Source organism: Chiloscyllium punctatum, unplaced genomic scaffold, assembly GCF_047496795.1.
Source record: "Chiloscyllium punctatum isolate Juve2018m unplaced genomic scaffold, sChiPun1.3 scaffold_278, whole genome shotgun sequence".
NCBI classification, from domain to species: domain Eukaryota; kingdom Metazoa; phylum Chordata; class Chondrichthyes; order Orectolobiformes; family Hemiscylliidae; genus Chiloscyllium; species Chiloscyllium punctatum.
This window is the reverse complement of record NW_027310012.1, coordinates 274,117-300,057: the sequence shown is the minus strand read 5'-3', so window position 1 is coordinate 300,057 and position 25,941 is coordinate 274,117. Positions and strand designations below refer to the sequence as shown.

At 46.3% G+C, this 25,941-nt stretch overlaps 4 non-coding genes across 4 annotated transcripts; all 4 read right to left on the bottom strand.

The window, feature by feature from the left end:
• Nucleotides 1–8,230: 8,230 nt before the first annotated feature.
• trnal-cag (transfer RNA leucine (anticodon CAG)) lies at nucleotides 8,231–8,312 on the bottom strand. Its single transcript has one exon. It is a non-coding gene; the product is annotated as a tRNA-Leu (tRNA).
• A 3,242-nt stretch (nucleotides 8,313–11,554) lies between these two features.
• On the bottom strand, nucleotides 11,555–11,636 carry trnal-cag (transfer RNA leucine (anticodon CAG)). The gene has a single exon. It is a non-coding gene; the product is annotated as a tRNA-Leu (tRNA).
• Nucleotides 11,637–18,202: 6,566 nt separating this feature from the next.
• On the bottom strand, nucleotides 18,203–18,284 carry trnal-cag (transfer RNA leucine (anticodon CAG)). The gene has a single exon. It is a non-coding gene; the product is annotated as a tRNA-Leu (tRNA).
• A 6,566-nt stretch (nucleotides 18,285–24,850) lies between these two features.
• trnal-cag (transfer RNA leucine (anticodon CAG)) lies at nucleotides 24,851–24,932 on the bottom strand. The gene has a single exon. It is a non-coding gene; the product is annotated as a tRNA-Leu (tRNA).
• Nucleotides 24,933–25,941: the final 1,009 nt, after the last annotated feature.

Below are 25,941 nucleotides of genomic sequence, written 5' to 3'. Positions count from 1 at the left end.
GTTTCGAACTGGGGACCTTTCGCGTGTGAGGCGAACGTGATGACATCTACACTACAGAAACAAGCCGCAGCCGCCCGTCCGGCAGCTCAGGGGCATCCAGCACTGAAAGTTGAAGCCATTCTTCGTTTCACCTTTCTGTTTCCAACAGCTCGTTGTTGTCCAGCGTAATTGACATCTTCAAAACATAAAAAAAAGACTCGTGAAATTGATGATAAAATATAGACAAGGATGTGGTCAATGTTTGGACCGTAGGGCGAGGTGGACTAGGCTGGGACGACTTTCCCTGCAGCGTAACGACTGCGACATGATCTAATGGAAGGGTTGGAAACTGAGTATTTACGTGTTTTACCCAAGTTGGGGTGAGTTGAAAACTCGAGAGCATAGGTTTAAGGTGAGTGGGCTGAAATTGACAAAGGACCTGAGGCACATTTCCCACACAGAAGGTTGTGCGTGTATGGAATGAGCTACCAGAGGAAGCGGAGGAGGCTCAGAAAATTGCATGAGTTTCTGGATAGGATGGGTTGAGAGGGTTTGGGGCCAAATACTGGGGAACCGGACTTGTTTATATTTGGCTATGTGCTGAGCATGGACGAGATACACCGAAGTATCTGTTTCCACGCGGTGTCCCCCAAAAACGTTGTGTTGCTTACACCTGCTTTAAAGGATTACTTTTTAGCGGAGCTTGCCGTCGCAGTCTGTGGCACAATCCTTTACTGTGTTCGATGCTCACGGGAAAGGTAGTATTGCGAAACACTGCAGAAAGGAACGACTTCCTTACTTTTGCTCCGACTGACCATACTCTGTGAAATTTTCCCAGATCCTCAGTTAAGGACTTTTGCAGCTGGAAGTTTCCTCAGAAACGCTGTTAACTCGTAAAGTATTGAGCGAATCGCAAAACAGAAAGCATTTAACACGGAACACAAACAAAGCTGGCATACCTAATGCATTTTCAGACACAGAGATGCATGAATGCTAAATGTGAGACAGTCCGAGGGCATGATTTATAAAGTAATCTCACAACTAACAACAGGACAATTCCAAACTACTCTTTCACACATGCTGCAGCCTTAGGGAACCACCACTTCCCAGACAATACTGAAAAGAGTGAAAGAAAGAACCTAATAAGAATGGGCCATAAAAAGTGAATTTCACCAATCACAGTCTCGATTAGATTACCTATCCCTTCCGATGTCTCCAGGACGGAAACGAAGGAAATGGGAAAAATTCAACAACATATCACATCGAAATTCGTTGGAACGATTTTCCCATTGGCCGAAAAACCGAATAACGACGAGTCGAGTCACCCAAGAACTTTGTTTCACAACAGCGATGAAATACCGGTCTCCATTCGGTTCCAGTACAAGCTCAACTTGCCTGGAACAGCACAGCTGCTTGCGATTTTCTGCGCGGGAGGCGAACACGATCATGACAGACAGAGACACTTTGAAATATTCGGCACTATCCCACACCACAGTTAATTCCCCGGGAAGCAAAGCCATTTTACTTTTGTTTTCAACATCAATACAGTGGGGACAGAAACAGCATTTTAACAAGCTGCAGCGTTGGAGTTGATCTGCAGAAATGGCAGTGGTGGGATCCGAACCCACGCCCCTTTCGAGACAGGAACCTGGATCCAGCGCCTTAGACCGCTCGGCCACACTACCAGCCGGCCGCGCGCACCATTTTCTTGCGTTTCCAACTGTGCTCTCCTGCATAACAACAGATGCCAAGTCACATGAAAATGGTTCCATGATCCCTCTCCGACTCGCACAGCTGCTGGGATGTGCCCGTCTACAATATCAATTTCGCAGCAGATAATGAGAGCCCATCAATCCAGACAAAAATCAATGGTAAGCTGAGTCTATCTTCTCAGACTCTTTTCAGCTCCAAATGTATCTGTGAGAATATATGTTCGGTTATGATTTGGTCAAATAACCACGAGCTGCTTGACATTACTGCAATTTCGATTCCTGCTTTGCTAAATGATTTCACCCATTGCTTGAAACAGGGCAAGTTTCACGTTTACACGGAACATGAAGCACACCGGACTACAGGGAAAATGCACAAAGCCGTGTTCCACATCATACCGTGCAGCGTAATTTCAGTCACTGTGCCTGTTTTGCAGAAAAAGAGTCCCAAACAATGTACTCCACCCTAAAACCGGAGGTCGCATTCCTATTCGAGAGCGACAGATCACATTGTGACGATGCTCTGACCTCGGAGCCAGTTCTAGATGACACTTTCCTTGCCTTTTACCCTAACCGTGCAATTTGCTGCAGAGATGTTCACTCCTGGACATCAGCCACATGGATAGCAACTGAGTTGGAAACCTGTGTGGGAATCGACGAGAAGCGACTCAATAAATTTTGCTCAATTCCATGGTGCTTATTAGAAATGCAGTTTCTGTTCACTTCAATCTAAAAGGCAGTTTCTCAACATAGTAACAAAGTCAAAAGGTAATTACCTCACCCCACCCCCACTCCGGAAGAGGTGCTAACTGCCCTTGATTGCTTTTTGTTCTCGATGTGAAGAGCTCTCACGCCTCTGAGTCACCTTCACGTGTCTGGTTGCTGAGTGAGTCACAAAGAAGGAGTTTCTCCAGAGCTGCAACTGCCTGACTTCCCCACTCGACTTCCCCGTTTACATTTTCCTGCTCCTCAGTGATTTCAAGAATACCAAATGGATGCGATGTCATTCTGTAACCTCTCTGTCGATTCCTCCGTTTCAGTTCCAACGTGGCTTAGGTCTCTGGCGCACCTTAATACTAGCGACACCATGAAAGCACAGGTCCAGAGTTTCCTCTGAGAGTGTAATGTCTTTCATTGCTGTTGCTGATTGAAACAGCCACTCAAGTGCGAACTGCTCCAAAACATGATTCAGGACCTCTGGTGCCAATTCTCGTACGTTGAATAACGACAGACAGCTTCCAAACGAGGCCTTTCAGAGACGCCTTTGGGGGACATTTAACAGACAGACAAGTTCAGGAATCCGTGGTGCACTGTGACACCAGCGCATCAGCTTCTTCCCTGTCTTTGAACCGAGCCGCCTGCGCAAGGAATGCAAATGCGGTACTGCTTTTCGTAGAAGAATCAGAAGGGGGTAACTACACTCTCAAACAGAATTGCATATGATCAGAACCAGTTTGGATAAAAACTTTACATTTCTTTGCACAGTCATTAAATGGAATTGCATTACATTTCAATACGCGAGCAGATTTGTTCAAGCAACTTCGAAGGCAGGTTTGCAGATGGGAAAGCAAGCAAGAAAGCACCGTTCTTGCCCATGCAAAAGGCTGCCGTTGAAGAACAAAGCAGTTTCTGCCCAGTTTCGAACTGGGGACCTTTCGCGTGTGAGGCGAACGTGATGACATCTACACTACAGAAACAAGCCGCAGCCGCCCGTCCGGCAGCTCAGGGGCATCCAGCACTGAAAGTTGAAGCCATTCTTCGTTTCACCTTTCTGTTTCCAACAGCTCGTTGTTGTCCAGCGTAATTGACATCTTCAAAACATAAAAAAAAGACTCGTGAAATTGATGATAAAATATAGACAAGGATGTGGTCAATGTTTGGACCGTAGGGCGAGGTGGACTAGGCTGGGACGACTTTCCCTGCAGCGTAACGACTGCGACATGATCTAATGGAAGGGTTGGAAACTGAGTATTTACGTGTTTTACCCAAGTTGGGGTGAGTTGAAAACTCGAGAGCATAGGTTTAAGGTGAGTGGGCTGAAATTGACAAAGGACCTGAGGCACATTTCCCACACAGAAGGTTGTGCGTGTATGGAATGAGCTACCAGAGGAAGCGGAGGAGGCTCAGAAAATTGCATGAGTTTCTGGATAGGATGGGTTGAGAGGGTTTGGGGCCAAATACTGGGGAACCGGACTTGTTTATATTTGGCTATGTGCTGAGCATGGACGAGATACACCGAAGTATCTGTTTCCACGCGGTGTCCCCCAAAAACGTTGTGTTGCTTACACCTGCTTTAAAGGATTACTTTTTAGCGGAGCTTGCCGTCGCAGTCTGTGGCACAATCCTTTACTGTGTTCGATGCTCACGGGAAAGGTAGTATTGCGAAACACTGCAGAAAGGAACGACTTCCTTACTTTTGCTCCGACTGACCATACTCTGTGAAATTTTCCCAGATCCTCAGTTAAGGACTTTTGCAGCTGGAAGTTTCCTCAGAAACGCTGTTAACTCGTAAAGTATTGAGCGAATCGCAAAACAGAAAGCATTTAACACGGAACACAAACAAAGCTGGCATACCTAATGCATTTTCAGACACAGAGATGCATGAATGCTAAATGTGAGACAGTCCGAGGGCATGATTTATAAAGTAATCTCACAACTAACAACAGGACAATTCCAAACTACTCTTTCACACATGCTGCAGCCTTAGGGAACCACCACTTCCCAGACAATACTGAAAAGAGTGAAAGAAAGAACCTAATAAGAATGGGCCATAAAAAGTGAATTTCACCAATCACAGTCTCGATTAGATTACCTATCCCTTCCGATGTCTCCAGGACGGAAACGAAGGAAATGGGAAAAATTCAACAACATATCACATCGAAATTCGTTGGAACGATTTTCCCATTGGCCGAAAAACCGAATAACGACGAGTCGAGTCACCCAAGAACTTTGTTTCACAACAGCGATGAAATACCGGTCTCCATTCGGTTCCAGTACAAGCTCAACTTGCCTGGAACAGCACAGCTGCTTGCGATTTTCTGCGCGGGAGGCGAACACGATCATGACAGACAGAGACACTTTGAAATATTCGGCACTATCCCACACCACAGTTAATTCCCCGGGAAGCAAAGCCATTTTACTTTTGTTTTCAACATCAATACAGTGGGGACAGAAACAGCATTTTAACAAGCTGCAGCGTTGGAGTTGATCTGCAGAAATGGCAGTGGTGGGATCCGAACCCACGCCCCTTTCGAGACAGGAACCTGGATCCAGCGCCTTAGACCGCTCGGCCACACTACCAGCCGGCCGCGCGCACCATTTTCTTGCGTTTCCAACTGTGCTCTCCTGCATAACAACAGATGCCAAGTCACATTAAAATGGTTCCATGATCCCTCTCCGACTCGCACAGCTGCTGGGATGTGCCCGTCTACAATATCAATTTCGCAGCAGATAATGAGAGCCCATCAATCCAGACAAAAATCAATGGTAAGCTGAGTCTATCTTCTCAGACTCTTTTCAGCTCCAAATGTATCTGTGAGAATATATGTTCGGTTATGATTTGGTCAAATAACCACGAGCTGCTTGACATTACTGCAATTTCGATTCCTGCTTTGCTAAATGATTTCACCCATTGCTTGAAACAGGGCAAGTTTCACGTTTACACGGAACATGAAGCACACCGGACTACAGGGAAAATGCACAAAGCCGTGTTCCACATCATACCGTGCAGCGTAATTTCAGTCACTGTGTCTGTTTTGCAGAAAAAGAGTCCCAAACAATGTACTCCACCCTAAAACCGGAGGTCGCATTCCTATTCGAGAGCGACAGATCACATTGTGACGATGCTCTGACCTCGGAGCCAGTTCTAGATGACACTTTCCTTGCCTTTTACCCTAACCGTGCAATTTGCTGCAGAGATGTTCACTCCTGGACATCAGCCACATGGATAGCAACTGAGTTGGAAACCTGTGTGGGAATCGACGAGAAGCGACTCAATAAATTTTGCTCAATTCCATGGTGCTTATTAGAAATGCAGTTTCTGTTCACTTCAATCTAAAAGGCAGTTTCTCAACATAGTAACAAAGTCAAAAGGTAATTACCTCACCCCACCCCCACTCCGGAAGAGGTGCTAACTGCCCTTGATTGCTTTTTGTTCTCGATGTGAAGAGCTCTCACGCCTCTGAGTCACCTTCACGTGTCTGGTTGCTGAGTGAGTCACAAAGAAGGAGTTTCTCCAGAGCTGCAACTGCCTGACTTCCCCACTCGACTTCCCCGTTTACATTTTCCTGCTCCTCAGTGATTTCAAGAATACCAAATGGATGCGATGTCATTCTGTAACCTCTCTGTCGATTCCTCCGTTTCAGTTCCAACGTGGCTTAGGTCTCTGGCGCACCTTAATACTAGCGACACCATGAAAGCACAGGTCCAGAGTTTCCTCTGAGAGTGTAATGTCTTTCATTGCTGTTGCTGATTGAAACAGCCACTCAAGTGCGAACTGCTCCAAAACATGATTCAGGACCTCTGGTGCCAATTCTCGTACGTTGAATAACGACAGACAGCTTCCAAACGAGGCCTTTCAGAGACGCCTTTGGGGGACATTTAACAGACAGACAAGTTCAGGAATCCGTGGTGCACTGTGACACCAGCGCATCAGCTTCTTCCCTGTCTTTGAACCGAGCCGCCTGCGCAAGGAATGCAAATGCGGTACTGCTTTTCGTAGAAGAATCAGAAGGGGGTAACTACACTCTCAAACAGAATTGCATATGATCAGAACCAGTTTGGATAAAAACTTTACAATTCTTTGCACAGTCATTAAATGGAATTGCATTACATTTCACTACGCGAGCAGATTTGTTCAAGCAACTTCGAAGGCAGGTTTGCAGATGGGAAAGCAAGCAAGAAAGCACCGTTCTTGCCCATGTAAAAGGCTGCCGTTGAAGAACAAAGCAGTTTCTGCCCAGTTTCGAACTGGGGACCTTTCGCGCGTGAGGTGAACGTGATGACATCTACACTACAGAAACAAGCCGCAGCCGCCCGTCCGGCAGCTCAGGGGCATCCAGCACTGAAAGTTGAAGCCATTCTTCGTTTCACCTTTCTGTTTCCAACAGCTCGTTGTTGTCCAGCGTAATTGACATCTTCAAAACATAAAAAAAGACTCGTGAAATTGATGATAAAATATAGACAAGGATGTGGTCAATGTTTGGACCGTAGGGCGAGGTGGACTAGGCTGGGACGACTTTCCCTGCAGCGTAACGACTGCGACATGATCTAATGGAAGGGTTGGAAACTGAGTATTTACGTGTTTTACCCAAGTTGGGGTGAGTTGAAAACTCGAGAGCATAGGTTTAAGGTGAGTGGGCTGAAATTGACAAAGGACCTGAGGCACATTTCCCACACAGAAGGTTGTGCGTGTATGGAATGAGCTACCAGAGGAAGCGGAGGAGGCTCAGAAAATTGCATGAGTTTCTGGATAGGATGGGTTGAGAGGGTTTGGGGCCAAATACTGGGGAAGCGGACTTGTTTATATTTGGCTATGCGCTGAGCATGGACGAGATACACCGAAGGATCTGTTTCCACGCGGTGTCCCCCAAAAACGTTGTGTTGCTTACACCTGCTTTAAAGGATTACTTTTTAGCGGAGCTTGCCGTCGCAGTCTGTGGCACAATCCTTTACTGTGTTCGATGCTCACGGGAAAGGTAGTATTGCGAAACACTGCAGAAAGGAACGACTTCCTTACTTTTGCTCCGACTGACCATACTCTGTGAAATTTTCCCAGATCCTCAGTTAAGGACTTTTGCAGCTGGCAGTTTCCTCAGAAACGATGTTAACTCGTAAAGTATTGAGCGAATCGCAAAACAGAAAGCATTTCACACGGAACGCAAACAAAGCTGGCATACCTAATGCATTTTCAGACACAGAGATGCATGAATGCTAAATGTGAGACAGTCCGAGGGCATGATTTATAAAGTAATCTCACAACTAACAACAGGACAATTCCAAACTACTCTTTCACACATGCTGCAGCCTTAGGGAACCACCACTTCCCAGACAATACTGAAAAGAGTGAAAGAAAGAACCTAATAAGAATGGTCCATAAAAAGTGAATTTCACCAATCACAGTCTCGATTAGATTACCTTTCCCTTCCGATGTCTCCAGGACGGAAACGAAGGAAATGGGAAAAATTCAACAACATATCACATCGAAATTCGTTGGAACGATTTTCCCATTGGCCGAAAAACCGAATAACGACCGAGTCGAGTCACCCAAGAACTTTGTTTCACAACAGCGATGAAATACCGGTCTCCATTCGGTTCCAGTACAAGCTCAACTTGCCTGGAACAGCACAGCTGCTTGCGATTTTCTGCGCGGGAGGCGAACACGATCATGACAGACAGAGACACTTTGAAATATTCGGCACTATCCCACACCACAGTTAATTCCCCGGGAAGCAAAGCCATTTTACTTTTGTTTTCAACATCAATACAGTGGGGACAGAAACAGCATTTTAACAAGCTGCAGCGTTGGAGTTGATCTGCAGAAATGGCAGTGGTGGGATCCGAACCCACGCCCCTTTCGAGACTGGAACCTGGATCCAGCGCCTTAGACCGCTCGGCCACACTACCAGCCGGCCGCGCGCACCATTTTCTTGCGTTTCCAACTGTGCTCTCCTGCATAACAACAGATGCCAAGTCACATGAAAATGGTTCCATGATCCCTCTCCGACTCGCACAGCTGCTGGGATGTGCCCGTCTACAATATCAATTTCGCAGCAGATAATGAGAGCCCATCAATCCAGACAAAAATCAATGGTAAGCTGAGTCTATCTTCTCAGACTCCTTTCAGCTCCAAATGTATCTGTGAGAATATATGTTCGGTTATGATTTGGTCAAATAACCACGAGCTGCTTGACATTACTGCAATTTCGATTCTTGCTTTGCTAAATGATTTCACCCATTGCTTGAAACAGGGCAAGTTTCACGTTTACACGGAACATGAAGCACACCGGACTACAGGGAAAATGCACAAAGCCGTGTTCCACATCATACCGTGCAGCGTAATTTCAGTCACTGTGCCTGTTTTGCAGAAAAAGAGTCCCAAACAATGTACTCCACCCTAAAACCGGAGGTCGCATTCCTATTCGAGAACGACAGATCACATTGTGACGATGCTCTGACCTCGGAGCCAGTTCTAGATGACACTTTCCTTGCCTTTTACCCTAACCGTGCAATTTGATGCAGAGATGTTCACTCCTGGACATCAGCCACATGGATAGCAACTGAGTTGGAAACCTGTGTGGGAATCGACGAGAAGCGACTCAATAAATTTTGCTCAATTCCATGGTGCTTATTAGAAATGCAGTTTCTGTTCACTTCAATCTAAAAGGCAGTTTCTCAACATAGTAACAAAGTCAAAAGGTAATTACCTCTCCCCACCCCCACTCCGGAAGAGGTGCTAACTGCCCTTGATTGCTTTTTGTTCTCGATGTGAAGAGCTCTCACGCCTCTGAGTCACCTTCACGTGTCTGGTTGCTGAGTGAGTCACAAAGAAGGAGTTTCTCCAGAGCTGCAACTGCCTGACTTCCCCACTCGACTTCCCCGTTTACATTTTCCTGCTCCTCAGTGATTTCAAGAATACCAAATGGATGCGATGTCATTCTGTAACCTCTCTGTCGATTCCTCCGTTTCAGTTCCAACGTGGCTTAGGTCTCTGGCGCACCTTAATACTAGCGACACCATGAAAGCACAGGTCCAGAGTTTCCTCTGAGAGTGTAATGTCTTTCATTGCTGTTGCTGATTGAAACAGCCACTCAAGTGCGAACTGCTCCAAAACATGATTCAGGACCTCTGGTGCCAATTCTCGTACGTTGAATATCGACAGACAGCTTCCAAACGAGGCCTTTCAGAGACGCCTTTGGGGGACATTTAACAGACAGACAAGTTCAGGAATCCGTGGTGCACTGTGACACCAGCGCATCAGCTTCTTCCCTGTCTTTGAACCGAGCCGCCTGCGCAAGGAATGCAAATGCGGTACTGCTTTTCGTAGAAGAATCAGAAGGGGGTAACTACACTCTCAAACAGAATTGCATATGATCAGAACCAGTTTGGATTAAAACTTTACAATTCTTTGCACAGTCATTAAATGGAATTGCATTACATTTCACTACGCGAGCAGATTTGTTCAAGCAACTTCGAAGGCAGGTTTGCAGATGGGAAAGCAAGCAAGAAAGCACCGTTCTTGCCCATGTAAAAGGCTGCCGTTGAAGAACAAAGCAGTTTCTGCCCAGTTTCGAACTGGGGACCTTTCGCGTGTGAGGCGAACGTGATGACATCTACACTACAGAAACAAGCCGCAGCCGCCCGTCCGGCAGCTCAGGGGCATTCAGCACTGAAAGTTGAAGCCATTCTTCGTTTCACCTTTCTGTTTCCAACAGCTCGTTGTTGTCCAGCGTAATTGACATCTTCAAAACATAAAAAAAAGACTCGTGAAATTGATGATAAAATATAGACAAGGATGTGGTCAATGTTTGGACCGTAGGGCGAGGTGGACTAGGCTGGGACGACTTTCCCTGCAGCGTAACGACTGCGACATGATCTAATGGAAGGGTTGGAAACTGAGTATTTACGTGTTTTACCCAAGTTGGGGTGAGTTGAAAACTCGAGAGCATAGGTTTAAGGTGAGTGGGCTGAAATTGACAAAGGACCTGAGGCACATTTCCCACACAGAAGGTTGTGCGTGTATGGAATGAGCTACCAGAGGAAGCGGAGGAGGCTCAGAAAATTGCATGAGTTTCTGGATAGGATGGGTTGAGAGGGTTTGGGGCCAAATACTGGGGAAGCGGACTTGTTTATATTTGGCTATGCGCTGAGCATGGACGAGATACACCGAAGGATCTGTTTCCACGCGGTGTCCCCCAAAAACGTTGTGTTGCTTACACCTGCTTTAAAGGATTACTTTTTAGCGGAGCTTGCCGTCGCAGTCTGTGGCACAATCCTTTACTGTGTTCGATGCTCACGGGAAAGGTAGTATTGCGAAACACTGCAGAAAGGAACGACTTCCTTACTTTTGCTCCGACTGACCATACTCTGTGAAATTTTCCCAGATCCTCAGTTAAGGACTTTTGCAGCTGGCAGTTTCCTCAGAAACGATGTTAACTCGTAAAGTATTGAGCGAATCGCAAAACAGAAAGCATTTCACACGGAACGCAAACAAAGCTGGCATACCTAATGCATTTTCAGACACAGAGATGCATGAATGCTAAATGTGAGACAGTCCGAGGGCATGATTTATAAAGTAATCTCACAACTAACAACAGGACAATTCCAAACTACTCTTTCACACATGCTGCAGCCTTAGGGAACCACCACTTCCCAGACAATACTGAAAAGAGTGAAAGAAAGAACCTAATAAGAATGGTCCATAAAAAGTGAATTTCACCAATCACAGTCTCGATTAGATTACCTTTCCCTTCCGATGTCTCCAGGACGGAAACGAAGGAAATGGGAAAAATTCAACAACATATCACATCGAAATTCGTTGGAACGATTTTCCCATTGGCCGAAAAACCGAATAACGACGAGTCGAGTCACCCAAGAACTTTGTTTCACAACAGCGATGAAATACCGGTCTCCATTCGGTTCCAGTACAAGCTCAACTTGCCTGGAACAGCACAGCTGCTTGCGATTTTCTGCGCGGGAGGCGAACACGATCATGACAGACAGAGACACTTTGAAATATTCGGCACTATCCCACACCACAGTTAATTCCCCGGGAAGCAAAGCCATTTTACTTTTGTTTTCAACATCAATACAGTGGGGACAAAAACAGCATTTTAACAAGCTGCAGCGTTGGAGTTGATCTGCAGAAATGGCAGTGGTGGGATCCGAACCCACGCCCCTTTCGAGACTGGAACCTGGATCCAGCGCCTTAGACCGCTCGGCCACACTACCAGCCGGCCGCGCGCACCATTTTCTTGCGTTTCCAACTGTGCTCTCCTGCATAACAACAGATGCCAAGTCACATGAAAATGGTTCCATGATCCCTCTCCGACTCGCACAGCTGCTGGGATGTGCTCGTCTACAATATCAATTTCGCAGCAGATAATGAGAGCCCATCAATCCAGACAAAAATCAATGGTAAGCTGAGTCTATCTTCTCAGACTCCTTTCAGCTCCAAATGTATCTGTGAGAATATATGTTCGGTTATGATTTGGTCAAATAACCACGAGCTGCTTGACATTACTGCAATTTCGATTCCTGCTTTGCTAAATGATTTCACCCATTGCTTGAAACAGGGCAAGTTTCACGTTTACACGGAACATGAAGCACACCGGACTACAGGGAAAATGCACAAAGCCGTGTTCCACATCATACCGTGCAGCGTAATTTCAGTCACTGTGCCTGTTTTGCAGAAAAAGAGTCCCAAACAATGTACTCCACCCTAAAACCGGAGGTCGCATTCCTATTCGAGAGCGACAGATCACATTGTGACGATGCTCTGACCTCGGAGCCAGTTCTAGATGACACTTTCCTTGCCTTTTACCCTAACCGTGCAATTTGCTGCAGAGATGTTCACTCCTGGACATCAGCCACATGGATAGCAACTGAGTTGGAAACCTGTGTGGGAATCGACGAGAAGCGACTCAATAAATTTTGCTCAATTCCATGGTGCTTATTAGAAATGCAGTTTCTGTTCACTTCAATCTAAAAGGCAGTTTCTCAACATAGTAACAAAGTCAAAAGGTAATTACCTCTCCCCACCCCCACTCCGGAAGAGGTGCTAACTGCCCTTGATTGCTTTTTGTTCTCGATGTGAAGAGCTCTCACGCCTCTGAGTCACCTTCACGTGTCTGGTTGCTGAGTGAGTCACAAAGAAGGAGTTTCTCCAGAGCTGCAACTGCCTGACTTCCCCACTCGACTTCCCCGTTTACATTTTCCTGCTCCTCAGTGATTTCAAGAATACCAAATGGATGCGATGTCATTCTGTAACCTCTCTGTCGATTCCTCCGTTTCAGTTCCAACGTGGCTTAGGTCTCTGGCGCACCTTAATACTAGCGACACCATGAAAGCACAGGTCCAGAGTTTCCTCTGAGAGTGTAATGTCTTTCATTGCTGTTGCTGATTGAAACAGCCACTCAAGTGCGAACTGCTCCAAAACATGATTCAGGACCTCTGGTGCCAATTCTCGTACGTTGAATATCGACAGACAGCTTCCAAACGAGGCCTTTCAGAGACGCCTTTGGGGGACATTTAACAGACAGACAAGTTCAGGAATCCGTGGTGCACTGTGACACCAGCGCATCAGCTTCTTCCCTGTCTTTGAACCGAGCCGCCTGCTCAAGGAATGCAAATGCGGTACTGCTTTTCGTAGAAGAATCAGAAGGGGGTTACTACACTCTCAAACAGAATTGCATATGATCAGAACCAGTTTGGATTAAAACTTTACAATTCTTTGCACAGTCATTAAATGGAATTGCATTACATTTCACTACGCGAGCAGATTTGTTCAAGCAACTTCGAAGGCAGGTTTGCAGATGGGAAAGCAAGCAAGAAAGCACCGTTCTTGCCCATGTAAAAGGCTGCCGTTGAAGAACAAAGCAGTTTCTGCCCAGTTTCGAACTGGGGACCTTTCGCGTGTGAGGCGAACGTGATGACATCTACACTACAGAAACAAGCCGCAGCCGCCCGTCCGGCAGCTCAGGGGCATCCAGCACTGAAAGTTGAAGCCATTCTTCGTTTCACCTTTCTGTTTCCAACAGCTCGTTGTTGTCCAGCGTAATTGACATCTTCAAAACATAAAAAAAAGACTCGTGAAATTGATGATAAAATATAGACAAGGATGTGGTCAATGTTTGGACCGTAGGGCGAGGTGGACTAGGCTGGGACGACTTTCCCTGCAGCGTAACGACTGCGACATGATCTAATGGAAGGGTTGGAAACTGAGTATTTACGTGTTTTACCCAAGTTGGGGTGAGTTGAAAACTCGAGAGCATAGGTTTAAGGTGAGTGGGCTGAAATTGACAAAGGACCTGAGGCACATTTCCCACACAGAAGGTTGTGCGTGTATGGAATGAGCTACCAGAGGAAGCGGAGGAGGCTCAGAAAATTGCATGAGTTTCTGGATAGGATGGGTTGAGAGGGTTTGGGGCCAAATACTGGGGAAGCGGACTTGTTTATATTTGGCTATGCGCTGAGCATGGACGAGATACACCGAAGGATCTGTTTCCACGCGGTGTCCCCCAAAAACGTTGTGTTGCTTACACCTGCTTTAAAGGATTACTTTTTAGCGGAGCTTGCCGTCGCAGTCTGTGGCACAATCCTTTACTGTGTTCGATGCTCACGGGAAAGGTAGTATTGCGAAACACTGCAGAAAGGAACGACTTCCTTACTTTTGCTCCGACTGACCATACTCTGTGAAATTTTCCCAGATCCTCAGTTAAGGACTTTTGCAGCTGGCAGTTTCCTCAGAAACGATGTTAACTCGTAAAGTATTGAGCGAATCGCAAAACAGAAAGCATTTCACACGGAACGCAAACAAAGCTGGCATACCTAATGCATTTTCAGACACAGAGATGCATGAATGCTAAATGTGAGACAGTCCGAGGGCATGATTTATAAAGTAATCTCACAACTAACAACAGGACAATTCCAAACTACTCTTTCACACATGCTGCAGCCTTAGGGAACCACCACTTCCCAGACAATACTGAAAAGAGTGAAAGAAAGAACCTAATAAGAATGGTCCATAAAAAGTGAATTTCACCAATCACAGTCTCGATTAGATTACCTTTCCCTTCCGATGTCTCCAGGACGGAAACGAAGGAAATGGGAAAAATTCAACAACATATCACATCGAAATTCGTTGGAACGATTTTCCCATTGGCCGAAAAACCGAATAACGACGAGTCGAGTCACCCAAGAACTTTGTTTCACAACAGCGATGAAATACCGGTCTCCATTCGGTTCCAGTACAAGCTCAACTTGCCTGGAACAGCACAGCTGCTTGCGATTTTCTGCGCGGGAGGCGAACACGATCATGACAGACAGAGACACTTTGAAATATTCGGCACTATCCCACACCACAGTTAATTCCCCGGGAAGCAAAGCCATTTTACTTTTGTTTTCAACATCAATACAGTGGGGACAAAAACAGCATTTTAACAAGCTGCAGCGTTGGAGTTGATCTGCAGAAATGGCAGTGGTGGGATCCGAACCCACGCCCCTTTCGAGACTGTAACCTGGATCCAGCGCCTTAGACCGCTCGGCCACACTACCAGCCGGCCGCGCGCACCATTTTCTTGCGTTTCCAACTGTGCTCTCCTGCATAACAACAGATGCCAAGTCACATGAAAATGGTTCCATGATCCCTCTCCGACTCGCACAGCTGCTGGGATGTGCCCGTCTACAATATCAATTTCGCAGCAGATAATGAGAGCCCATCAATCCAGACAAAAATCAATGGTAAGCTGAGTCTATCTTCTCAGACTCCTTTCAGCTCCAAATGTATCTGTGAGAATATATGTTCGGTTATGATTTGGTCAAATAACCACGAGCTGCTTGACATTACTGCAATTTCGATTCCTGCTTTGCTAAATGATTTCACCCATTGCTTGAAACAGGGCAAGTTTCACGTTTACACGGAACATGAAGCACACCGGACTACAGGGAAAATGCACAAAGCCGTGTTCCACATCATACCGTGCAGCGTAATTTCAGTCACTGTGCCTGTTTTGCAGAAAAAGAGTCCCAAACAATGTACTCCACCCTAAAACCGGAGGTCGCATTCCTATTCGAGAGCGACAGATCACATTGTGACGATGCTCTGACCTCGGAGCCAGTTCTAGATGCCACTTTCCTTGCCTTTTACCCTAACCGTGCAATTTGCTGCAGAGATGTTCACTCCTGGACATCAGCCACATGGATAGCAACTGAGTTGGAAACCTGTGTGGGAATCGACGAGAAGCGACTCAATAAATTTTGCTCAATTCCATGGTGCTTATTAGAAATGCAGTTTCTGTTCACTTCAATCTAAAAGGCAGTTTCTCAACATAGTAACAAAGTCAAAAGGTAATTACCTCACCCCACCCCCACTCCGGAAGAGGTGCTAACTGCCCTTGATTGCTTTTTGTTCTCGATGTGAAGAGCTCTCACGCCTCTGAGTCACCTTCACGTGTCTGGTTGCTGAGTGAGTCACAAAGAAGGAGTTTCTCCAGAGCTGCAACTGCCTGACTTCCCCACTCGACTTCCCCGTTTACATTTTCCTGCTCCTCAGTGATTTCAAGAATACCAAATGGATGCGATGTCATTCTGTAACCTCTCTGTCGATTCCTCCGTTTCAGTTCCAACGTGGCTTAGGTCTCTGGCGCACCTTAATACTAGCGACACCATGAAAGCACAGGTCCAGAGTTTCCTCTGAGAGTGTAATGTCTTTCATTGCTGTTGCTGATTGAAACAGCCACTCAAGTGCGAACTGCTCCAAAACATGATTCAGGACCTCTGGTGCCAATTCTCGTACGTTGAATAACGACAGACAGCTTCCAAACGAGGCCTTTCAGAGACGCCTTTGGGGGACATTTAACAGACAGACAAGTTCAGGAATCCGTGGTGCACTGTGACACCAGCGCATCAGCTTCTTCCCTGTCTTTGAACCGAGCCGCCTGCGCAACGAATGCAAATGCGGTACTGCTTTTCGTAGAAGAATCAGAAGGGGGTAACTACACTCTCAAACAGAATTGCATATGATCAGAACCAGTTTGGATTAAAACTTTACAATTCTTTGCACAGTCATTAAATGGAATTGCATTACATTTCACTACGCGAGCAGATTTGTTCAAGCAACTTCGAAGGCAGGTTTGCAGATGGGAAAGCAAGCAAGAAAGCACCGTTCTTGCCCATGTAAAAGGCTGCCGTTGAAGAACAAAGCAGTTTCTGCCCAGTTTCGAACTGGGGACCTTTCGCGTGTGAGGCGAACGTGATGACATCTACACTACAGAAACAAGCCGCAGCCGCCCGTCCGGCAGCTCAGGGGCATCCAGCACTGAAAGTTGAAGCCATTCTTCGTTTCACCTTTCTGTTTCCAACAGCTCGTTGTTGTCCAGCGTAATTGACATCTTCAAAACATAAAAAAAAGACTCGTGAAATTGATGATAAAATATAGACAAGGATGTGGTCAATGTTTGGACCGTAGGGCGAGGTGGACTAGGCTGGGACGACTTTCCCTGCAGCGTAACGACTGCGACATGATCTAATGGAAGGGTTGGAAACTGAGTATTTACGTGTTTTACCCAAGTTGGGGTGAGTTGAAAACTCGAGAGCATAGGTTTAAGGTGAGTGGGCTGAAATTGACAAAGGACCTGAGGCACATTTCCCACACAGAAGGTTGTGCGTGTATGGAATGAGCTACCAGAGGAAGCGGAGGAGGCTCAGAAAATTGCATGAGTTTCTGGATAGGATGGGTTGAGAGGGTTTGGGGCCAAATACTGGGGAAGCGGACTTGTTTATATTTGGCTATGCGCTGAGCATGGACGAGATACACCGAAGGATCTGTTTCCACGCGGTGTCCCCCAAAAACGTTGTGTTGCTTACACCTGCTTTAAAGGATTACTTTTTAGCGGAGCTTGCCGTCGCAGTCTGTGGCACAATCCTTTACTGTGTTCGATGCTCACGGGAAAGGTAGTATTGCGAAACACTGCAGAAAGGAACGACTTCCTTACTTTTGCTCCGACTGACCATACTCTGTGAAATTTTCCCAGATCCTCAGTTAAGGACTTTTGCAGCTGGCAGTTTCCTCAGAAACGATGTTAACTCGTAAAGTATTGAGCGAATCGCAAAACAGAAAGCATTTCACACGGAACGCAAACAAAGCTGGCATACCTAATGCATTTTCAGACACAGAGATGCATGAATGCTAAATGTGAGACAGTCCGAGGGCATGATTTATAAAGTAATCTCACAACTAACAACAGGACAATTCCAAACTACTCTTTCACACATGCTGCAGCCTTAGGGAACCACCACTTCCCAGACAATACTGAAAAGAGTGAAAGAAAGAACCTAATAAGAATGGTCCATAAAAAGTGAATTTCACCAATCACAGTCTCGATTAGATTACCTTTCCCTTCCGATGTCTCCAGGACGGAAACGAAGGAAATGGGAAAAATTCAACAACATATCACATCGAAATTCGTTGGAACGATTTTCCCATTGGCCGAAAAACCGAATAACGACGAGTCGAGTCACCCAAGAACTTTGTTTCACAACAGCGATGAAATACCGGTCTCCATTCGGTTCCAGTACAAGCTCAACTTGCCTGGAACAGCACAGCTGCTTGCGATTTTCTGCGCGGGAGGCGAACACGATCATGACAGACAGAGACACTTTGAAATATTCGGCACTATCCCACACCACAGTTAATTCCCCGGGAAGCAAAGCCATTTTACTTTTGTTTTCAACATCAATACAGTGGGGACAGAAACAGCATTTTAACAAGCTGCAGCGTTGGAGTTGATCTGCAGAAATGGCAGTGGTGGGATCCGAACCCACGCCCCTTTCGAGACTGGAACCTGGATCCAGCGCCTTAGACCGCTCGGCCACACTACCAGCCGGCCGCGCGCACCATTTTCTTGCGTTTCCAACTGTGCTCTCCTGCATAACAACAGATGCCAAGTCACATGAAAATGGTTCCATGATCCCTCTCCGACTCGCACGGCTGCTGGGATGTGCCCGTCTACAATATCAATTTCGCAGCAGATAATGAGAGCCCATCAATCCAGACAAAAATCAATGGTAAGCTGAGTCTATCTTCTCAGACTCCTTTCAGCTCCAAATGTATCTGTGAGAATATATGTTCGGTTATGATTTGGTCAAATAACCACGAGCTGCTTGACATTACTGCAATTTCGATTCCTGCTTTGCTAAATGATTTCACCCATTGCTTGAAACAGGGCAAGTTTCACGTTTACACGGAACATGAAGCACACCGGACTACAGGGAAAATGCACAAAGCCGTGTTCCACATCATACCGTGCAGCGTAATTTCAGTCACTGTGTCTGTTTTGCAGAAAAAGAGTCCCAAACAATGTACTCCACCCTAAAACCGGAGGTCGCATTCCTATTCGAGAGCGACAGATCACATTGTGACGATGCTCTGACCTCGGAGCCAGTTCTAGATGCCACTTTCCTTGCCTTTTACCCTAACCGTGCAATTTGCTGCAGAGATGTTCACTCCTGGACATCAGCCACATGGATAGCAACTGAGTTGGAAACCTGTGTGGGAATCGACGAGAAGCGACTCAATAAATTTTGCTCAATTCCATGGTGCTTATTAGAAATGCAGTTTCTGTTCACTTCAATCTAAAAGGCAGTTTCTCAACATAGTAACAAAGTCAAAAGGTAATTACCTCACCCCACCCCCACTCCGGAAGAGGTGCTAACTGCCCTTGATTGCTTTTTGTTCTCGATGTGAAGAGCTCTCACGCCTCTGAGTCACCTTCACGTGTCTGGTTGCTGAGTGAGTCACAAAGAAGGAGTTTCTCCAGAGCTGCAACTGCCTGACTTCCCCACTCGACTTCCCCGTTTACATTTTCCTGCTCCTCAGTGATTTCAAGAATACCAAATGGATGCGATGTCATTCTGTAACCTCTCTGTCGATTCCTCCGTTTCAGTTCCAACGTGGCTTAGGTCTCTGGCGCACCTTAATACTAGCGACACCATGAAAGCACAGGTCCAGAGTTTCCTCTGAGAGTGTAATGTCTTTCATTGCTGTTGCTGATTGAAACAGCCACTCAAGTGCGAACTGCTCCAAAACATGATTCAGGACCTCTGGTGCCAATTCTCGTACGTTGAATAACGACAGACAGCTTCCAAACGAGGCCTTTCAGAGACGCCTTTGGGGGACATTTAACAGACAGACAAGTTCAGGAATCCGTGGTGCACTGTGACACCAGCGCATCAGCTTCTTCCCTGTCTTTGAACCGAGCCGCCTGCGCAAGGAATGCAAATGCGGTACTGCTTTTCGTAGAAGAATCAGAAGGGGGTAACTACACTCTCAAACAGAATTGCATATGATCAGAACCAGTTTGGATTAAAACTTTACAATTCTTTGCACAGTCATTAAATGGAATTGCATTACATTTCACTACGCGAGCAGATTTGTTCAAGCAACTTCGAAGGCAGGTTTGCAGATGGGAAAGCAAGCAAGAAAGCACCGTTCTTGCCCATGTAAAAGGCTGCCGTTGAAGAACAAAGCAGTTTCTGCCCAGTTTCGAACTGGGGACCTTTCGCGTGTGAGGCGAACGTGATGACATCTACACTACAGAAACAAGCCGCAGCCGCCCGTCCGGCAGCTCAGGGGCATCCAGCACTGAAAGTTGAAGCCATTCTTCGTTTCACCTTTCTGTTTCCAACAGCTCGTTGTTGTCCAGCGTAATTGACATCTTCAAAACATAAAAAAAAGACTCGTGAAATTGATGATAAAATATAGACAAGGATGTGGTCAATGTTTGGACCGTAGGGCGAGGTGGACTAGGCTGGGACGACTTTCCCTGCAGCGTAACGACTGCGACATGATCTAATGGAAGGGTTGGAAACTGAGTATTTACGTGTTTTACCCAAGTTGGGGTGAGTTGAAAACTCGAGAGCATAGGTTTAAGGTGAGTGGGCTGAAATTGACAAAGGACCTGAGGCACATTTCCCACACAGAAGGTTGTGCGTGTATGGAATGAGCTACCAGAGGAAGCGGAGGAGGCTCAGAAAATTGCATGAGTTTCTGGATAGGATGGGTTGAGAGGGTTTGGGGCCAAATACTGGGGAAGCGGACTTGTTTATATTTGGCTATGCGCTGAGCATGGACGAGATACACCGAAGGATCTGTTTCCACGCGGTGTCCCCCAAAAACGTTGTGTTGCTTACACCTGCTTTAAAGGATTACTTTTTAGCGGAGCTTGCCGTCGCAGTCTGTGGCACAATCCTTTACTGTGTTCGATGCTCACGGGAAAGGTAGTATTGCGAAACACTGCAGAAAGGAACGACTTCCTTACTTTTGCTCCGACTGACCATACTCTGTGAAATTTTCCCAGATCCTCAGTTAAGGACTTTTGCAGCTGGCAGTTTCCTCAGAAACGATGTTAACTCGTAAAGTATTGAGCGAATCGCAAAACAGAAAGCATTTCACACGGAACGCAAACAAAGCTGGCATACCTAATGCATTTTCAGACACAGAGATGCATGAATGCTAAATGTGAGACAGTCCGAGGGCATGATTTATAAAGTAATCTCACAACTAACAACAGGACAATTCCAAACTACTCTTTCACACATGCTGCAGCCTTAGGGAACCACCACTTCCCAGACAATACTGAAAAGAGTGAAAGAAAGAACCTAATAAGAATGGTCCATAAAAAGTGAATTTCACCAATCACAGTCTCGATTAGATTACCTTTCCCTTCCGATGTCTCCAGGACGGAAACGAAGGAAATGGGAAAAATTCAACAACATATCACATCGAAATTCGTTGGAACGATTTTCCCATTGGCCGAAAAACCGAATAACGACGAGTCGAGTCACCCAAGAACTTTGTTTCACAACAGCGATGAAATACCGGTCTCCATTCGGTTCCAGTACAAGCTCAACTTGCCTGGAACAGCACAGCTGCTTGCGATTTTCTGCGCGGGAGGCGAACACGATCATGACAGACAGAGACACTTTGAAATATTCGGCACTATCCCACACCACAGTTAATTCCCCGGGAAGCAAAGCCATTTTACTTTTGTTTTCAACATCAATACAGTGGGGACAAAAACAGCATTTTAACAAGCTGCAGCGTTGGAGTTGATCTGCAGAAATGGCAGTGGTGGGATCCGAACCCACGCCCCTTTCGAGACTGTAACCTGGATCCAGCGCCTTAGACCGCTCGGCCACACTACCAGCCGGCCGCGCGCACCATTTTCTTGCGTTTCCAACTGTGCTCTCCTGCATAACAACAGATGCCAAGTCACATGAAAATGGTTCCATGATCCCTCTCCGACTCGCACAGCTGCTGGGATGTGCCCGTCTACAATATCAATTTCGCAGCAGATAATGAGAGCCCATCAATCCAGACAAAAATCAATGGTAAGCTGAGTCTATCTTCTCAGACTCCTTTCAGCTCCAAATGTATCTGTGAGAATATATGTTCGGTTATGATTTGGTCAAATAACCACGAGCTGCTTGACATTACTGCAATTTCGATTCCTGCTTTGCTAAATGATTTCACCCATTGCTTGAAACAGGGCAAGTTTCACGTTTACACGGAACATGAAGCACACCGGACTACAGGGAAAATGCACAAAGCCGTGTTCCACATCATACCGTGCAGCGTAATTTCAGTCACTGTGCCTGTTTTGCAGAAAAAGAGTCCCAAACAATGTACTCCACCCTAAAACCGGAGGTCGCATTCCTATTCGAGAGCGACAGATCACATTGTGACGATGCTCTGACCTCGGAGCCAGTTCTAGATGCCACTTTCCTTGCCTTTTACCCTAACCGTGCAATTTGCTGCAGAGATGTTCACTCCTGGACATCAGCCACATGGATAGCAACTGAGTTGGAAACCTGTGTGGGAATCGACGAGAAGCGACTCAATAAATTTTGCTCAATTCCATGGTGCTTATTAGAAATGCAGTTTCTGTTCACTTCAATCTAAAAGGCAGTTTCTCAACATAGTAACAAAGTCAAAAGGTAATTACCTCACCCCACCCCCACTCCGGAAGAGGTGCTAACTGCCCTTGATTGCTTTTTGTTCTCGATGTGAAGAGCTCTCACGCCTCTGAGTCACCTTCACGTGTCTGGTTGCTGAGTGAGTCACAAAGAAGGAGTTTCTCCAGAGCTGCAACTGCCTGACTTCCCCACTCGACTTCCCCGTTTACATTTTCCTGCTCCTCAGTGATTTCAAGAATACCAAATGGATGCGATGTCATTCTGTAACCTCTCTGTCGATTCCTCCGTTTCAGTTCCAACGTGGCTTAGGTCTCTGGCGCACCTTAATACTAGCGACACCATGAAAGCACAGGTCCAGAGTTTCCTCTGAGAGTGTAATGTCTTTCATTGCTGTTGCTGATTGAAACAGCCACTCAAGTGCGAACTGCTCCAAAACATGATTCAGGACCTCTGGTGCCAATTCTCGTACGTTGAATAACGACAGACAGCTTCCAAACGAGGCCTTTCAGAGACGCCTTTGGGGGACATTTAACAGACAGACAAGTTCAGGAATCCGTGGTGCACTGTGACACCAGCGCATCAGCTTCTTCCCTGTCTTTGAACCGAGCCGCCTGCTCAAGGAATGCAAATGCGGTACTGCTTTTCGTAGAAGAATCAGAAGGGGGTAACTACACTCTCAAACAGAATTGCATATGATCAGAACCAGTTTGGATTAAAACTTTACAATTCTTTGCACAGTCATTAAATGGAATTGCATTACATTTCACTACGCGAGCAGATTTGTTCAAGCAACTTCGAAGGCAGGTTTGCAGATGGGAAAGCAAGCAAGAAAGCACCGTTCTTGCCCATGTAAAAGGCTGCCGTTGAAGAACAAAGCAGTTTCTGCCCAGTTTCGAACTGGGGACCTTTCGCGTGTGAGGCGAACGTGATGACATCTACACTACAGAAACAAGCCGCAGCCGCCCGTCCGGCAGCTCAGGGGCATCCAGCACTGAAAGTTGAAGCCATTCTTCGTTTCACCTTTCTGTTTCCAACAGCTCGTTGTTGTCCAGCGTAATTGACATCTTCAAAACATAAAAAAAAGACTCGTGAAATTGATGATAAAATATAGACAAGGATGTGGTCAATGTTTGGACCGTAGGGCGAGGTGGACTAGGCTGGGACGACTTTCCCTGCAGCGTAACGACTGCGACATGATCTAATGGAAGGGTTGGAAACTGAGTATTTACGTGTTTTACCCAAGTTGGGGTGAGTTGAAAACTCGAGAGCATAGGTTTAAGGTGAGTGGGCTGAAATTGACAAAGGACCTGAGGCACATTTCCCACACAGAAGGTTGTGCGTGTATGGAATGAGCTACCAGAGGAAGCGGAGGAGGCTCAGAAAATTGCATGAGTTTCTGGATAGGATGGGTTGAGAGGGTTTGGGGCCAAATACTGGGGAAGCGGACTTGTTTATATTTGGCTATGCGCTGAGCATGGACGAGATACACCGAAGGATCTGTTTCCACGCGGTGTCCCCCAAAAACGTTGTGTTGCTTACACCTGCTTTAAAGGATTACTTTTTAGCGGAGCTTGCCGTCGCAGTCTGTGGCACAATCCTTTACTGTGTTCGATGCTCACGGGAAAGGTAGTATTGCGAAACACTGCAGAAAGGAACGACTTCCTTACTTTTGCTCCGACTGACCATACTCTGTGAAATTTTCCCAGATCCTCAGTTAAGGACTTTTGCAGCTGGCAGTTTCCTCAGAAACGATGTTAACTCGTAAAGTATTGAGCGAATCGCAAAACAGAAAGCATTTCACACGGAACGCAAACAAAGCTGGCATACCTAATGCATTTTCAGACACAGAGATGCATGAATGCTAAATGTGAGACAGTCCGAGGGCATGATTTATAAAGTAATCTCACAACTAACAACAGGACAATTCCAAACTACTCTTTCACACATGCTGCAGCCTTAGGGAACCACCACTTCCCAGACAATACTGAAAAGAGTGAAAGAAAGAACCTAATAAGAATGGTCCATAAAAAGTGAATTTCACCAATCACAGTCTCGATTAGATTACCTTTCCCTTCCGATGTCTCCAGGACGGAAACGAAGGAAATGGGAAAAATTCAACAACATATCACATCGAAATTCGTTGGAACGATTTTCCCATTGGCCGAAAAACCGAATAACGACGAGTCGAGTCACCCAAGAACTTTGTTTCACAACAGCGATGAAATACCGGTCTCCATTCGGTTCCAGTACAAGCTCAACTTGCCTGGAACAGCACAGCTGCTTGCGATTTTCTGCGCGGGAGGCGAACACGATCATGACAGACAGAGACACTTTGAAATATTCGGCACTATCCCACACCACAGTTAATTCCCCGGGAAGCAAAGCCATTTTACTTTTGTTTTCAACATCAATACAGTGGGGACAGAAACAGCATTTTAACAAGCTGCAGCGTTGGAGTTGATCTGCAGAAATGGCAGTGGTGGGATCCGAACCCACGCCCCTTTCGAGACTGGAACCTGGATCCAGCGCCTTAGACCGCTCGGCCACACTACCAGCCGGCCGCGCGCACCATTTTCTTGCGTTTCCAACTGTGCTCTCCTGCATAACAACAGATGCCAAGTCACATGAAAATGGTTCCATGATCCCTCTCCGACTCGCACGGCTGCTGGGATGTGCCCGTCTACAATATCAATTTCGCAGCAGATAATGAGAGCCCATCAATCCAGACAAAAATCAATGGTAAGCTGAGTCTATCTTCTCAGACTCCTTTCAGCTCCAAATGTATCTGTGAGAATATATGTTCGGTTATGATTTGGTCAAATAACCACGAGCTGCTTGACATTACTGCAATTTCGATTCCTGCTTTGCTAAATGATTTCACCCATTGCTTGAAACAGGGCAAGTTTCACGTTTACACGGAACATGAAGCACACCGGACTACAGGGAAAATGCACAAAGCCGTGTTCCACATCATACCGTGCAGCGTAATTTCAGTCACTGTGTCTGTTTTGCAGAAAAAGAGTCCCAAACAATGTACTCCACCCTAAAACCGGAGGTCGCATTCCTATTCGAGAGCGACAGATCACATTGTGACGATGCTCTGACCTCGGAGCCAGTTCTAGATGACACTTTCCTTGCCTTTTACCCTAACCGTGCAATTTGCTGCAGAGATGTTCACTCCTGGACATCAGCCACATGGATAGCAACTGAGTTGGAAACCTGTGTGGGAATCGACGAGAAGCGACTCAATAAATTTTGCTCAATTCCATGGTGCTTATTAGAAATGCAGTTTCTGTTCACTTCAATCTAAAAGGCAGTTTCTCAACATAGTAACAAAGTCAAAAGGTAATTACCTCACCCCACCCCCACTCCGGAAGAGGTGCTAACTGCCCTTGATTGCTTTTTGTTCTCGATGTGAAGAGCTCTCACGCCTCTGAGTCACCTTCACGTGTCTGGTTGCTGAGTGAGTCACAAAGAAGGAGTTTCTCCAGAGCTGCAACTGCCTGACTTCCCCACTCGACTTCCCCGTTTACATTTTCCTGCTCCTCAGTGATTTCAAGAA